Raw genomic sequence first — 15,805 nt, forward strand, 5'->3', positions numbered from 1 at the left:
TCCATCTTCTGATTTAGCTCACCGTAAACACTATTTACTTTCCCGTTGAATTCGGATTTCATTTTACGGTTTCCTATAAGAGCCTGTTTTAGATTGTACTTTTCTCTTCCAGTACGAGACTGTATACAGATTTCATAGTCTCGTGTAAAGTTGTCGACGTTAAACACAGAATGAGGATCAGTATCATCTAATTCTTCTATAAAGTCGAGCTCATCGTCTGATATAGGAGGAGTTTTATTGTAGTACTGGCACAGGTTAGGTGGGTTTCGATCTGTTAGAAGGGAATGAAACGAATTTATAGAATTTTTAATCTTGGCTAACTCAGTATTTTTTATTGAGATTATAGCTTTTTCTTTTTCTTTTTCTTCATTCATCTCTTCATAAGATCTTCCTGTTGCCATGTTTTCGATTGGGCGTCTTGCTTCCATAGGATTTCTAGTAACGAAATTCCCTTCGCTTGCTGTATCAAGCGTTGTCTTATAGCTCAGAATCACACCTTTGTAAAAGATCTTAAGAAATTGTGGTTCTGGATAACTATGGTGGGGGCATTCGAGTTCGTAACTCTTGAATCTTCCCCATGCATTTTTGAATGATTCCTGAGGATCTTGACGGAAGGTAGAGATTCGCCTCCTCACTTCCCAATAACGAGTATCGTCGAAGAATTGCTTAATGAAAGCATTTCTAATCTCTTTCCAGCTAGTCAGGGACCCTCTTGGTAGACAGTTAAGCCATCTTAAGGCTCCCCCTTCTAATGAAAATGGAAAAAGTCTGCAACGAATATACTCGTCTGGAATTAATTCCTCTAGACCCTCGATGTGGTCTTGTGGATGTTCTAGAGAAGATCCTTTAAAAGGGTTTCGACGCATCATATTATAATATTCAACATTAAACTTGGTTTTCGAGGTGACGTCGTCAGGTATTCTGATAGCGGACCTATTGGAATAGGTCCTATCGGGGTTTAAGTAGTCTTGCAAGGGCAATTTAATTTCTTTACCTATGTTCAAGGTAGAGTTTGACTTAACAGGGATTTCAGTCCCCTGTTTTTCATTAGTTTGGCTAGAAGTGTTGCTTGATTGACCTATCGGTTCAGTTTGGACTACTTTCTCATGATTAGCATCGGTAAGAGGGTACTTACCTGCTTCTGTATCTGCGTCGCTCGATTGACAATGTTCTGTGTCGATCGATGCTTGGCCGACATCTGTATTCTCCATCCTTTGTTTTGTAAAACAAAAGAATAGAAAAATTAGCAAAAATAACAAAGTCTATGCTAAATTCTAAATTAAATCTAAAAGTAATAAGAAAGAGTCACCGGCAACGGCGCCAAATTTGATATCACTCAAATTACCCTAAAAAGTGAATTACTCTCTCAAATAAGAGGTTCAGATGCAGTACTTAGGGATCGAATCCACAAGGACTCTAGGATTACTTCAAGGCTTAATTAAATAGAAATAAAGATAGACTTAAGGTTTTATATGTTTTAAAGCAGTAAATATTAATGTGAACAAGAGAATTGTTCAGTAACTGAAGTGAATGTTGTTTCTAAATGGGGAAGATAGCTAGATTCAGGTAATTCTCAGGTATGAATTTATGCAGTTTGAAAGCGACAATAGGGCTTTAGTCCTTTGAACTCAATCAATTGGTACGACCAGTAGGGTCTCCTTTACTAGATCCCGGATCTCAACTGTCGTTTGTTGACCTCGGAAAAGAGTCGATCGATACGACTTTCGTAGAGTCGATCGATACACCTTTCATACAATCGATCGCTACAACGATGGTTGTATCGATCGGTGATAATTCTAGCAAGCATTATCGATTTGGTTGAACACGTTCTCTAATGATCTAGACCACCTTTCGCATGAGTCTAGTCAGTTAGATCACTATAGTTTGTTTCAGGGTATTGAGAGTATACAGTTGGTTATCTCTTCAATCCTAAGATCTAGATTTAAGGGTGATCAATCCTAAATCTAGTATTAAGAATAACTAAGTGAAAGGACTAATTTAACAACCCTAATAAATATCACAATCTCATCACATGATTCACCCTTATGAGAAACCTAAATCTAACAATTAGGTTTACTCAGACATGTTCATGAGAGACAAGATCATGATGGTTTGAATAAAACTTAATATGAAATAAGGAACACAAAGAGTAATGAGTAAGATAAAAAGGGAGTTCAAGATCTTCTCTGTTTTGCAGTCTCAGATCTATCTCTCCAACTGTAACTTTTCTCCTAAGGTAGCCAAATTGCTTCTCTTCTCCAATAGGTCTCTAGGCAAGTCTGCCTCTAAAATGATACAAAACCTTAGTATATAAAGCCTAACAGGCGGCCAGGGACTAATTGTGTAAATAGCACACTTTATGATACTTGAAAATCTTCTAAATCGTAATCCATCGAATGGTTAAATATCGATCGACACTCTTCCATCTCTGTCGATCGATTGTTATTGACTCTAATCGTCCGATCTCACATGATTCCTATCCGTCGATTCTTCATTCGTGAGAATACTCCAAAAATGCCTTAAAAGTATTGCTTTCTTCAATTAAGTACATGTGCCTGAAAATACTCTAAAATACTTTGAAAACATAGTAAATATGATTGAAAACTCTCATATACCATGGCTAAAAACGAGTGAAATTCATGGTATATCAACTCCCCCAGACTTACTATTTTGCTTGTCCTCAAGCAAAACAATCAGTAGTCTCTCCGAAGGAGGTTTGAAAACAACATGACTCTTATTTTCGAAAACTTAAAAATCCTCACTTCCTTGTCATAAGAATCTAAACGGTCTCAACCACAAATGCACATTTATACCTTATCCTAGTATAGCAACCAAATTCATATATCCAACAACTTAGCAGATCTTGTCTAAAATTCTCCTTTACTAACCTCATTTCTTAACATAAAATAAAAGTGTGTGCTTTACCTTGGGAGTATCGATCAAAAGACACATGGATTCAACTCAAACAAGTTTCCTGAGCAGGTAGTCTTTTCTGATTCTTTTCTCCTCTCATCTCTCTTCTCTGAATCTCTTATTAGTTTCAATTTCAACAGGTTTCGATGCCACATAGGCATCTAGTCCATCTTATTGACTTTTGCATTGTAACTCATACGTTTTTGGCAAAGTGTAGCGAATAATGGGGTCGCATGAATCAGTCCTACCCCTCGTTTCCACAACGTGTGATCATTCTTGAGATTTCGAATACTGGGGTCGCAGGAATCACTCCTACCCCTCTGCCTCTCAAGAAATCATTTCAATCTTATAACATAAACTTAGATCTTGAGATGCCGAAGAGAGAAGGAAGGAAACCAGAATTGCACAGACTTGTACCTTTTCAGTCTTGTAGGAGGATTCCGATCCGATGTATACCAAGCCCCAAGACAAGCTAAACTAGTCAGTATTAGGTTGGAGGCTAGCTTCGGTTCCTTTAGACAATCTGGGCAAGTGTGGCTAACTGATAGGTTGATCCACTTTGGTATCTCTAGTGCAATCTGTGGTAAATATAAGTCTAGAGTAACGCCAAAGAGTGGTTTAGAAAATCATTAATAAATATTTAAATATTTTTTTTCTTTTTGACTCGAAAAACGATTTTAATTTTTGGAAAATAGATGATAATTGATAAATGTTAGTAACACTCTCCCCCAGACTTAAATTACACCGTCTCGGTGTAATAATAAGAGGGAAATATATAAATATAAAAAGTTAGAAGTGGAGATAATGAAGCAAAGTGTCGTACCTTTCTGTCTTTCCTGTCGATCGCTGTACCATAGACGGTATCGATCAACAGTGTCAGACAGAATGGGTGATAATGTGTTAGCACGGGACTCACTCACTCGTCTAGCTTGACACTCAAGTTAGCTCTGTTGTCAGTCCAAACACAAAGAAAATTAAACATACGAAATAGTGCTAAAGCATAAAACATAGATAAGTTTAAAAACATAAATCCTGCAAATACGAAACATAAACATAAAAAATAAAAAGACTGAAAGATAAAGAGAAGAAGTAAGAAGGCTAGTCGGTGTCCTCCTCGTCCTCCTCCTGCTGGTACTGGTGAGATGGTCCTGGGTCCGCTGCTCTGACACTCCTCCTGCTCGCACATGGTGGTCGCGTGACTCTAGCCCAGATGGCTCGCAGAGCACTCATGACCGTCCTCTGAAAGTCTGCCTCAGGCATCAGGACGTCTGGTATGTCCGCGAAGTCAGGAAGGGGAGCTGCGGGTGCTGCCTGCGATCCTCCAACACCACGCTCCAGCGGTACCTGGCGAGACTCGGTGGTGAGCTCCTGTAAGAACTCGTCGTCAGGCCTGAACCGGATCCTCTCGACCTGCTGGTCAAAGTCAGTGAGTGATGGGTGCGGGAGCTGAAGCATACGGCAGCGGCGGTCCATCCTGAAAAACCAGAGAAGGCTCTCCTTGAGCCAGACACAGTTCATCAGGTGCTGCTCGTCCATGAAGAGATGGCGGCGGTCTGCGGTACTCCTGTCCAGACGGACACCACAGAACTGAAAGATCGGTGTGAGAAGACTACCCACACTCTCCTTCTTCCTACCCGAACCCGAGAAGGGTTTCTTCTTCAGTGAGATCAGATGCTCGGCGAAGAGAGCTCCAAGGTTGGGGACTACCAGTCCCGCAGTGTTGAGGTAAGAGAGATCGACCAGTCCGTTCACTGCTGAAAAGAGCTGTGAGAGATCAAGTAGGCGCACCTTGTTGGGCTCCATCTTGCACAACAGAGTGTTGGCAATAGCCCGTAGGAAGTAGCGTAGAGTCGGGTGACGAACGTCAGACTGAGTCGCTGAGCCGCTCCAACTGCATGTGCCTATGATCCTCCAGAAGTCGCTCGCACCAGGGAGAGGCGAGAACCTGCAAGATGTCGCATCCTCCTCAAAACCGAAAATGCTGCAAAGCTGGGGGATGGTGATCGAGTATCTCTTCCCTCTAGCAAAGAAAGAGAGAACGCCGTCGCCCGCGACTATAGGACCGTCATGGCGGTAGGTGAGACGGACAGAGGCCATGAACTGGCGCACCAACGGAACGTGGAGGTCGTAGGCGTGCGTGGCTATGGTGCCCAACCCTAGCTGAGAAATCATCGCGTACAGATTATCCTGGATCCGCATCTTGTGTGTGACCTCCGGGTCAATGAAGCGTGTAGGCTCGATGTCGACATCGATCCAGGCGTTGTAGTGCAGGCTGTCGTAGTCGTCCCACTGCTCTGTGAGCTCTCTATCGAGACACTCCCTGCTGGAGATGACTGCCCTTGGGTCCGAGAAGTCGCGACCCTCCCTGTAAGCAATGGGGGTCTTATCCTCATGTGGCCATGGAGGCCTCTCGTCGTCCCTCGGGACTCGAGGTTGCCGGCGGTTTGAAGGGCCAGCGGGGTCACTCCTCCTCTTCGTCCTCCTCTCTCTCTTAGTGTCCGAATATGTGCTCATCTGAAAAGAGAAGTAAAATGAGTAAGTTAGCATTGGTTCGCGAAAGAGAGTAATATCGACCGATGCACATTCGTGTGTGTCGATCGATAGATCAAATCAGTGTTCATCAGAAAATCGGAAATCGATCGACACGACAATGTCTGTGTCGATCGATAGCGACTCGCGAAACCTGCAATTTCAACAGTTCATACGAAAACGAATCGAAAGAGAGGATTGGAGCATAACAAACTATCCTAGCACCTAGATAACCGGTTTAAACATCTAAAACGCCCTAGAATTGCACCAAATCGACCCGATTTTCTCAATTCAAAACCCAAACCCTAGGGTTTCAATCCAAAGAGAATTTCGGACCAATACCTTGGATAATGAGAGAAATGCGAATGAAAACAGATGGAGAGCTTGAAATCGAGTGGTTTTGGGCAAAGATTCAACGGAAATCGTCAAGAATCGATAGAGAAAAGGGAGTTTTATGATTCGGCTAGGTTTTGCGAAATAAGGAAAGAAGAGGCGGATGTCGAGTTAAATGAGAAGTTGCCTCGACATCCCCGTGTCGATCGATACAACCTTGTTGATATCGATCGATTTTTATGCATATGTGAGAGTGAATGCTTTGAAAATAATAAAAATGGTACTAACTAGTTATTAAAATTTCTAACTAAATGAATTAAGTAAAAATAAATATGAATATAAATAAAAATTAAAATGAGAAAAAAATTAAAAATAAGGATGAAAAAAAAATTAAATGAAAAAATGAATTAAAAATAAAAAGAAAAATGGGTTGCCTCCCATTCAGCGCTTAGTTTAAAGTCTTTAGCTCGACTTAGGATAACTGTGTTTAGTTATCATCGGGTGGTAGCAACGGAAGGGGCTTTATATCTGGTGCTTTGGCCCAATAATGTTTTACTCGCTGCCCGTTTACTGTGAACTCGTCGCCTTCTTCACTAACTATCGTTAGTGCTCCGGAAGGTTTTACTTCCTTGATTGTAAAAGGTCCTGACCAACGAGATTTTAGTTTTCCAGGGAAAAGGTTTAATCTGGAGTTATATAGGAGAACTTGATCATTCGGTTCAAAGTGTCTAGATAGGATTTTCTTATCGTGATAAGCTTTTGTTCGTTCCTTATATAACTTCGAATTTTCATATGCCAAATATCGTGTTTCATCGAGCTCGTTGAGCTGAATTAGTCGTCTCTCGGCAGCTGGCTTAATATCAAAATTTAATAATTTGGTTGCCCAGGCTGCCTTGTGCTCCAGTTCAACTGGTAAATGGCATGATTTTCCGTACAGCAAGTGAAAGGGTGTCGTTCACAGTGGTGTTTTATAGGCGGTCCGATATGCTCATAAGGCATTGTCTAGTTTGCGAGACCAATCTTTCATGTCTATTCGGACAGTCTTCTCCAAGATTTCCTTGATTTGTCGGTTCGAAACTTCCACTTGTCCACTGGTTTGTGGGTGATAGGGTGTAGCTACTCGATGGTGGACACCATTCTTCTCAAGCAATCGGTCGAAAACCTTGTTGATGAAGTGTGATCCACCGTCACTAATGACTATTCTGGGAACTCCAAATCTTGGGAAGATAATGCTCTTGAAAAGTTTGATAACTACAGACGCATCATTTGTTGGGGAAGCAACTGCCTCAACCCATTTTGAGACGTAGTCTACAGCGACCAAGATATATTTGTTGCCATAAGAAGATGGGAAAGGACCCAAAAAATCTATTTCCCCAACAGTCGAAAACTTCTACTTCCAAGATAAATTTTTGTTCCATCTCATGTCTCTTGCTTATTTTTCCTCTCCGCTGACATCTGTTGCATTGTGCTATATGAGCATGAACATTGCGAAATGTTGTTGGCCACCAAAATCCTGCTTTGAGAATTTTGGAAACTGTTTTAAAAGTGGCGAAATGTCCTGCGTAATCAGAGCTATGACATTGGTAAATAATGTTCGGAATTTCAACTTCAGAGACGCATCTTCTATATATGCCGTCAGAACAGTGCTTGTAGAGATAGGGCTCATCCCAGCGGTATCTCTGAACTTCACGAAAGAATTTCTTTCTTTCATAACCTTTTAAAATTTCTGGTTCAAAATCAGCGGCTAAATAGTTGACTATATCGGCATACCAAGGTCGATCTTTGATGTTTCGTCCAATCGTGTTTGCTTCTTGTAGAGAGACATCAGATATATTATTATTCAAAGCATTACAAGCAACCTTAACTGGTATGTCAATAAGTTCTGTTGATGTTCTGTCGCTGATGGATATGATTGATCTTGCATCAGTAGTGTCGGTCGTCAATTTGCCATTTGATTCGTCCAGCAATCCGTCAGATATGAGCGATATGTGACCTATGAATGACGTGTCCAAAAGAGCTATATTCTCTGTAGGAAAGAAATCGTCTATAGGAACTTTATCCTCAATTCGAATCCTGGAAAGATGATCAGCGACACCGTTGTCTACTCCTCTTTTATCTTTGATCTCGATATCGAACTCTTGGAGTAGTAAGATCCATCTTATTAGTCTCTTGGTTTAGCATCTTTCTTCTGCATTAAATATTTGATGGCAGCATGATCAGTGTGGACTATAACATGTGCTCCAACTAAGTATTGGCGGAATTTTTCGAAAGCATAAACCACTGCTAGTAACTTTTTTCTGTGGTAGAGTAATTCCGTTGCGCTTCGTCGAGTGTGCGACTCGCATAGTATATAGCGTGTAGCTTCTTATCTTTTCGTTGTCCTAGAACTGCTCCAACTGCGAAATCACTCGCATCGCACATAATCTCGAAAGGGAGATTCCAATCTGGTGGTTGTACGACTGGGGCAGTTATAAGAGACTTCTTCAGCGCTTCGAAAGCTTCCTTACATTCTGGCGTAACCGATGAATTGGTAGAACATATATACGTAAGGTATTCTTTCTCCAGCTCAGAAACTTCTTCTGTGTAAAAGGCGTGATCGTCTATCAGAGGACGTTTTACTAGTTTTTCCATGTCGAAGTTCATTGATATATCTCCGACATTTAAGTTAATCTTTCCTCCTTTACAATCTATTATTGCTCCTGCTGTAGCTAAAAAGGGCCGACCTAATATAAGGGGGTCTTTCGTCACTTGTTTATACTTGAGTACAACAAAATCTGCTGGTATGAAGCAATCATCAATTTTGACTGGTACATCTACGAGGATTCCCTCAGGTACCCTAATAGAACGATCATCTAAGACTAGCGTAATAGGCGTTGGAACGAATTTATTATATCCTAGTGAAACTGCCACAGAGTATGGCATGAGGTTTACACTAGAACCAAGATCACATAGAGATCGAGGAAAACGTGCGTTTTGTATCTTACAATCTAGGACAAAACTACCAGGGTCAGACCTTTTGATTGAAGTTTCTCCTTGTATCATCGCAATTACTTCCTCTGACACCAGCATGACGCTTTGTTCTCCACTCGAGGATATCATATCTTTTACGTACTTTTTCACCGAGGGGGCTATCTTAAGAGCGTCACTGAGGGAAATCTCGAGAGTGATTTTGTCGAAAGCCTTTTTGCAGATTGCATGTTCCAATACTTTCTTAGTTTGTGGTTTGTTTGGAGGAAATGGGGGAGGAGTTCTATAGACTCTTTCAGTCCCGGTAGATTGTGTATTGCTATTGCTGGTGCCGCTAGACGGTCGATCGTTTTCCTTCCCAGAGGATCGATCGACATTTGGTTCGTCCAGATGGTCGATTTCGACTCCGGCATCGGGATTCTCTTTGTCTAAATCTATAGTTTTCCCCTGATTCTTTTTATTTGAAGTGTTTTTCCTTTGTTCTGATGTTCCTGAGTCGGAGTCATTGTCGAGAAGTTCTATGGGGTTGGAATTGCTTTTTCCCGCGTTATCGATGAATTTTTTATTGCTGGCATCTTCTCTGGGATTCGTTTCAAGGTGTTTTCCGCTTCGTAACATCACGGCATATGCCTGGCGTTTTGCTCCAGGGTTAGCATCGGTCCTTCCAGGAAGACGACCGGTCTCTCTTTTTAGAGTAGTTGCAAGGTTAGCAATTTTGTCTTCCATTCCTCGTAGGTGTTCAATTAGAGAATCCATCTTCTGATTTAGCTCACCGTAAACACTATTTACTTTCCCGTTGAATTCGGATTTCATTTTACGGTTTCCTATAAGAGCCTGTTTTAGATTGTACTTTTCTCTTCCAGTACGAGACTGTATACAGATTTCATAGTCTCGTGTAAAGTTGTCGACGTTACACACAGAATGAGGATCAGTATCATCTAATTCTTCTATAAAGTCGAGCTCATCGTCTGATATAGGAGGAGTTTTATTGTAGTACTGGCACAGGTTAGGTGGGTTTCGATCTGTTAGAAGGGAATGAAACGAATTTATAGAATTTTTAATCTTGGCTAACTCAGTATTTTTTATTGAGATTATAGCTTTTTTTCTTCAATTCTTCATAAGATCTTCCAAACCCTAGGGTTTGCTTCCATAGGATTTCTAGTAACGAATACCTTCGCTTGCTGATCAAGAAATGTCTTATAGCTCAGAACACACCTGGTAAAAGCTTAAGAAATCGTGGTTCTGGATAACTATGGTGGGGAAATCGAGTTCGAACTCTTGAATCTTCCCCATGCATTTTTGAATGATTCCTAGGATCTTGACGAAAGGTAAGAAGAGGCGGATCCTCGAGTTAAATGAGAAGTTGCCTCGACATCCCCGTGTCGATCGATACAACCTCTGTTGATATCGATCGATTTTTATGCATATGTGAGGTGAATGCTTTGAAAATAATAAAAAGTCTGCAACTAACTAGTTATTAAAATTTCTAACTAAATGAATTAAGTAAAAATAAATATGAATATAAATAAAAATTAAAATGAGAAAAAATTAAAAATAAGGATGAAAAAAAATTAAATGAAAAAATGAATTAAAAATAAAAAGAAAAATGGGTTGCCTCCCATTCAGCGCTTAGTTTAAAGTCTTTAGCTCGACTTAGGATAACTGTGTTTAGTTATCATCGGGTGGTAGCAACGGAAGGGGCTTTATATCTGGTGCTTTGGCCCAATAATGTTTTACTCGCTGCCCGTTTACTGTGAACTCGTCGCCTTCTTCACTAACTATCGTTAGTGCTCCGGAAGGTTTTACTTCCTTGATTGTAAAAGGTCCTGACCAACGAGATTTTAGTTTTCCAGGGAAAAGGTTTAATCTGGAGTTATATAGGAGAACTTGATCATTCGGTTCAAAGTGTCTAGATAGGATTTTCTTATCGTGATAAGCTTTTGTTCGTTCCTTATATAACTTCGAATTTTCATATGCCAAATATCGTGTTTCATCGAGCTCGTTGAGCTGAATTAGTCGTCTCTCGGCAGCTGGCTTAATATCAAAATTTAATAATTTGGTTGCCCAGGCTGCCTTGTGCTCCAGTTCAACTGGTAAATGGCATGATTTTCCGTACAGCAAGTGAAAGGGTGTCGTTCACAGTGGTGTTTTATAGGCGGTCCGATATGCTCATAAGGCATTGTCTAGTTTGCGAGACCAATCTTTCATGTCTATTCGGACAGTCTTCTCCAAGATTTCCTTGATTTGTCGGTTCGAAACTTCCACTTGTCCACTGGTTTGTGGGTGATAGGGTGTAGCTACTCGATGGTGGACACCATTCTTCTCAAGCAATCGGTCGAAAACCTTGTTGATGAAGTGTGATCCACCGTCACTAATGACTATTCTGGGAACTCCAAATCTTGGGAAGATAATGCTCTTGAAAAGTTTGATAACTACAGACGCATCATTTGTTGGGGAAGCAACTGCCTCAACCCATTTTGAGACGTAGTCTACAGCGACCAAGATATATTTGTTGCCATAAGAAGATGGGAAAGGACCCAAAAAATCTATTTCCCCAACAGTCGAAAACTTCTACTTCCAAGATAAATTTTTGTTCCATCTCATGTCTCTTGCTTATTTTTCCTCTCCGCTGACATCTGTTGCATTGTGCTATATGAGCATGAACATTGCGAAATGTTGTTGGCCACCAAAATCCTGCTTTGAGAATTTTGGAAACTGTTTTAAAAGTGGCGAAATGTCCTGCGTAATCAGAGCTATGACATTGGTAAATAATGTTCGGAATTTCAACTTCAGAGACGCATCTTCTATATATGCCGTCAGAACAGTGCTTGTAGAGATAGGGCTCATCCCAGCGGTATCTCTGAACTTCACGAAAGAATTTCTTTCTTTCATAACCTTTTAAAATTTCTGGTTCAAAATCAGCGGCTAAATAGTTGACTATATCGGCATACCAAGGTCGATCTTTGATGTTTCGTCCAATCGTGTTTGCTTCTTGTAGAGAGACATCAGATATATTATTATTCAAAGCATTACAAGCAACCTTAACTGGTATGTCAATAAGTTCTGTTGATGTTCTGTCGCTGATGGATATGATTGATCTTGCATCAGTAGTGTCGGTCGTCAATTTGCCATTTGATTCGTCCAGCAATCCGTCAGATATGAGCGATATGTGACCTATGAATGACGTGTCCAAAAGAGCTATATTCTCTGTAGGAAAGAAATCGTCTATAGGAACTTTATCCTCAATTCGAATCCTGGAAAGATGATCAGCGACACCGTTGTCTACTCCTCTTTTATCTTTGATCTCGATATCGAACTCTTGGAGTAGTAAGATCCATCTTATTAGTCTCTTGGTTTAGCATCTTTCTTCTGCATTAAATATTTGATGGCAGCATGATCAGTGTGGACTATAACATGTGCTCCAACTAAGTATTGGCGGAATTTTTCGAAAGCATAAACCACTGCTAGTAACTTTTTTCTGTGGTAGAGTAATTCCGTTGCGCTTCGTCGAGTGTGCGACTCGCATAGTATATAGCGTGTAGCTTCTTATCTTTTCGTTGTCCTAGAACTGCTCCAACTGCGAAATCACTCGCATCGCACATAATCTCGAAAGGGAGATTCCAATCTGGTGGTTGTACGACTGGGGCAGTTATAAGAGACTTCTTCAGCGCTTCGAAAGCTTCCTTACATTCTGGCGTAACCGATGAATTGGTAGAACATATATACGTAAGGTATTCTTTCTCCAGCTCAGAAACTTCTTCTGTGTAAAAGGCGTGATCGTCTATCAGAGGACGTTTTACTAGTTTTTCCATGTCGAAGTTCATTGATATATCTCCGACATTTAAGTTAATCTTTCCTCCTTTACAATCTATTATTGCTCCTGCTGTAGCTAAAAAGGGCCGACCTAATATAAGGGGGTCTTTCGTCACTTGTTTATACTTGAGTACAACAAAATCTGCTGGTATGAAGCAATCATCAATTTTGACTGGTACATCTACGAGGATTCCCTCAGGTACCCTAATAGAACGATCATCTAAGACTAGCGTAATAGGCGTTGGAACGAATTTATTATATCCTAGTGAAACTGCCACAGAGTATGGCATGAGGTTTACACTAGAACCAAGATCACATAGAGATCGAGGAAAACGTGCGTTTTGTATCTTACAATCTAGGACAAAACTACCAGGGTCAGACCTTTTGATTGAAGTTTCTCCTTGTATCATCGCAATTACTTCCTCTGACACCAGCATGACGCTTTGTTCTCCACTCGAGGATATCATATCTTTTACGTACTTTTTCACCGAGGGGGCTATCTTAAGAGCGTCACTGAGGGAAATCTCGAGAGTGATTTTGTCGAAAGCCTTTTTGCAGATTGCATGTTCCAATACTTTCTTAGTTTGTGGTTTGTTTGGAGGAAATGGGGGAGGAGTTCTATAGACTCTTTCAGTCCCGGTAGATTGTGTATTGCTATTGCTGGTGCCGCTAGACGGTCGATCGTTTTCCTTCCCAGAGGATCGATCGACATTTGGTTCGTCCAGATGGTCGATTTCGACTCCGGCATCGGGATTCTCTTTGTCTGAATCTATAGTTTTCCCCTGATTCTTTTTATTTGAAGTGTTTTTCCTTTGTTCTGATGTTCCTGAGTCGGAGTCATTGTCGAGAAGTTCTATGGGGTTGGAATTGCTTTTTCCCGCGTTATCGATGAATTTTTTATTGCTGGCATCTTCTCTGGGATTCGTTTCAAGGTGTTTTCCGCTTCGTAACATCACGGCATATGCCTGGCGTTTTGCTCCAGGGTTAGCATCGGTCCTTCCAGGAAGACGACCGGTCTCTCTTTTTAGAGTAGTTGCAAGGTTAGCAATTTTGTCTTCCATTCCTCGTAGGTGTTCAATTAGAGAATCCATCTTCTGATTTAGCTCACCGTAAACACTATTTACTTTCCCGTTGAATTCGGATTTCATTTTACGGTTTCCTATAAGAGCCTGTTTTAGATTGTACTTTTCTCTTCCAGTACGAGACTGTATACAGATTTCATAGTCTCGTGTAAAGTTGTCGACGTTAAACACAGAATGAGGATCAGTATCATCTAATTCTTCTATAAAGTCGAGCTCATCGTCTGATATAGGAGGAGTTTTATTGTAGTACTGGCACAGGTTAGGTGGGTTTCGATCTGTTAGAAGGGAATGAAACGAATTTATAGAATTTTTAATCTTGGCTAACTCAGTATTTTTTATTGAGATTATAGCTTTTTCTTTTTCTTTTTCTTCATTCATCTCTTCATAAGATCTTCCTGTTGCCATGTTTTCGATTGGGCGTCTTGCTTCCATAGGATTTCTAGTAACGAAATTCCCTTCGCTTGCTGTATCAAGCGTTGTCTTATAGCTCAGAATCACACCTTTGTAAAAGATCTTAAGAAATTGTGGTTCTGGATAACTATGGTGGGGGCATTCGAGTTCGTAACTCTTGAATCTTCCCCATGCATTTTTGAATGATTCCTGAGGATCTTGACGGAAGGTAGAGATTCGCCTCCTCACTTCCCAATAACGAGTATCGTCGAAGAATTGCTTAATGAAAGCATTTCTAATCTCTTTCCAGCTAGTCAGGGACCCTCTTGGTAGACAGTTAAGCCATCTTAAGGCTCCCCCTTCTAATGAAAATGGAAAAAGTCTGCAACGAATATACTCGTCTGGAATTAATTCCTCTAGACCCTCGATGTGGTCTTGTGGATGTTCTAGAGAAGATCCTTTAAAAGGGTTTCGACGCATCATATTATAATATTCAACATTAAACTTGGTTTTCGAGGTGACGTCGTCAGGTATTCTGATAGCGGACCTATTGGAATAGGTCCTATCGGGGTTTAAGTAGTCTTGCAAGGGCAATTTAATTTCTTTACCTATGTTCAAGGTAGAGTTTGACTTAACAGGGATTTCAGTCCCCTGTTTTTCATTAGTTTGGCTAGAAGTGTTGCTTGATTGACCTATCGGTTCAGTTTGGACTACTTTCTCATGATTAGCATCGGTAAGAGGGTACTTACCTGCTTCTGTATCTGCGTCGCTCGATTGACAATGTTCTGTGTCGATCGATGCTTGGCCGACATCTGTATTCTCCATCCTTTGTTTTGTAAAACAAAAGAATAGAAAAATTAGCAAAAATAACAAAGTCTATGCTAAATTCTAAATTAAATCTAAAAGTAATAAGAAAGAGTCACCGGCAACGGCGCCAAATTTGATATCACTCAAATTACCCTAAAAAGTGAATTACTCTCTCAAATAAGAGGTTCAGATCTAGATCTAGATTTAAGGGTGATCAATCCTAAATCTAGTATTAAGAATAACTAAGTGAAAGGACTAATTTAACAACCCTAATAAATATCACAATCTCATCACATGATTCACCCTTATGAGAAACCTAAATCTAACAATTAGGTTTACTCAGACATATTCATGAGAGACAAGATCATGATGGTTTGAATAAAACTTAATATGAAATAAGGAACACAAAGAGTAATGAGTAAGATAAAAAGGGAGTTCAAGATCTTCTCTGTTTTGCAGTCTCAGATCTATCTCTCCAACTCTAACTTTTCTCCTAAGGTAGCCAAATTGCTTCTCTTCTCCAATAGGTCTCTAGGCAAGTCTGCCTCTAAAATGATACAAAACCTTAGTATATAAAGCCTAACAGGCGGCCATGGACTAATTGTGTAAATAGCACACTTTATGATACTTGAAAATCTTCTAAATCGTAATCCATCGAATGGTTAAATATCGGTCGACACTCTTCCATCTCTGTCGATCGATTGTTATTGACTCTAATCGTCCGATCTCGCATGATTCCTATCCGTCGATTCTTCATTCGTGAGAATACTCCAAAAATGCCTTAAAAGTATTGCTTTCTTCAATTAAGTACATGTGCCTGAAAATACTCTAAAATACTTTGAAAACGTAGTAAATATGAATGAAAACTCTCATATACCATGGCTAAAAACGGGTGAAATTCATGGTATTATCAGTATTCATACCATATCTTTTCTTTTGAGTACTTGTGTTGATGGTTATAGTATATAGTT

The 15,805-nt window shown here is 40.3% G+C and overlaps 2 non-coding genes across 2 annotated transcripts; both read left to right on the top strand.

Annotated features, from left to right (window-relative positions):
- Positions 1 to 531: 531 nt before the first annotated feature.
- Positions 532 to 638, top strand: LOC130501836 (small nucleolar RNA R71). The gene has a single exon (XR_008939911.1). It is a non-coding gene; the product is annotated as a small nucleolar RNA R71 (small nucleolar RNA).
- Positions 639 to 14,172: 13,534 nt separating this feature from the next.
- Positions 14,173 to 14,279, top strand: LOC130501837 (small nucleolar RNA R71). Its single transcript, XR_008939912.1, has one exon. It is a non-coding gene; the product is annotated as a small nucleolar RNA R71 (small nucleolar RNA).
- Positions 14,280 to 15,805: the final 1,526 nt, after the last annotated feature.

Source organism: Raphanus sativus, unplaced genomic scaffold (genome assembly GCF_000801105.2).
Source record: "Raphanus sativus cultivar WK10039 unplaced genomic scaffold, ASM80110v3 Scaffold0305, whole genome shotgun sequence".
In the NCBI taxonomy this organism is placed as follows: domain Eukaryota; kingdom Viridiplantae; phylum Streptophyta; class Magnoliopsida; order Brassicales; family Brassicaceae; genus Raphanus; species Raphanus sativus.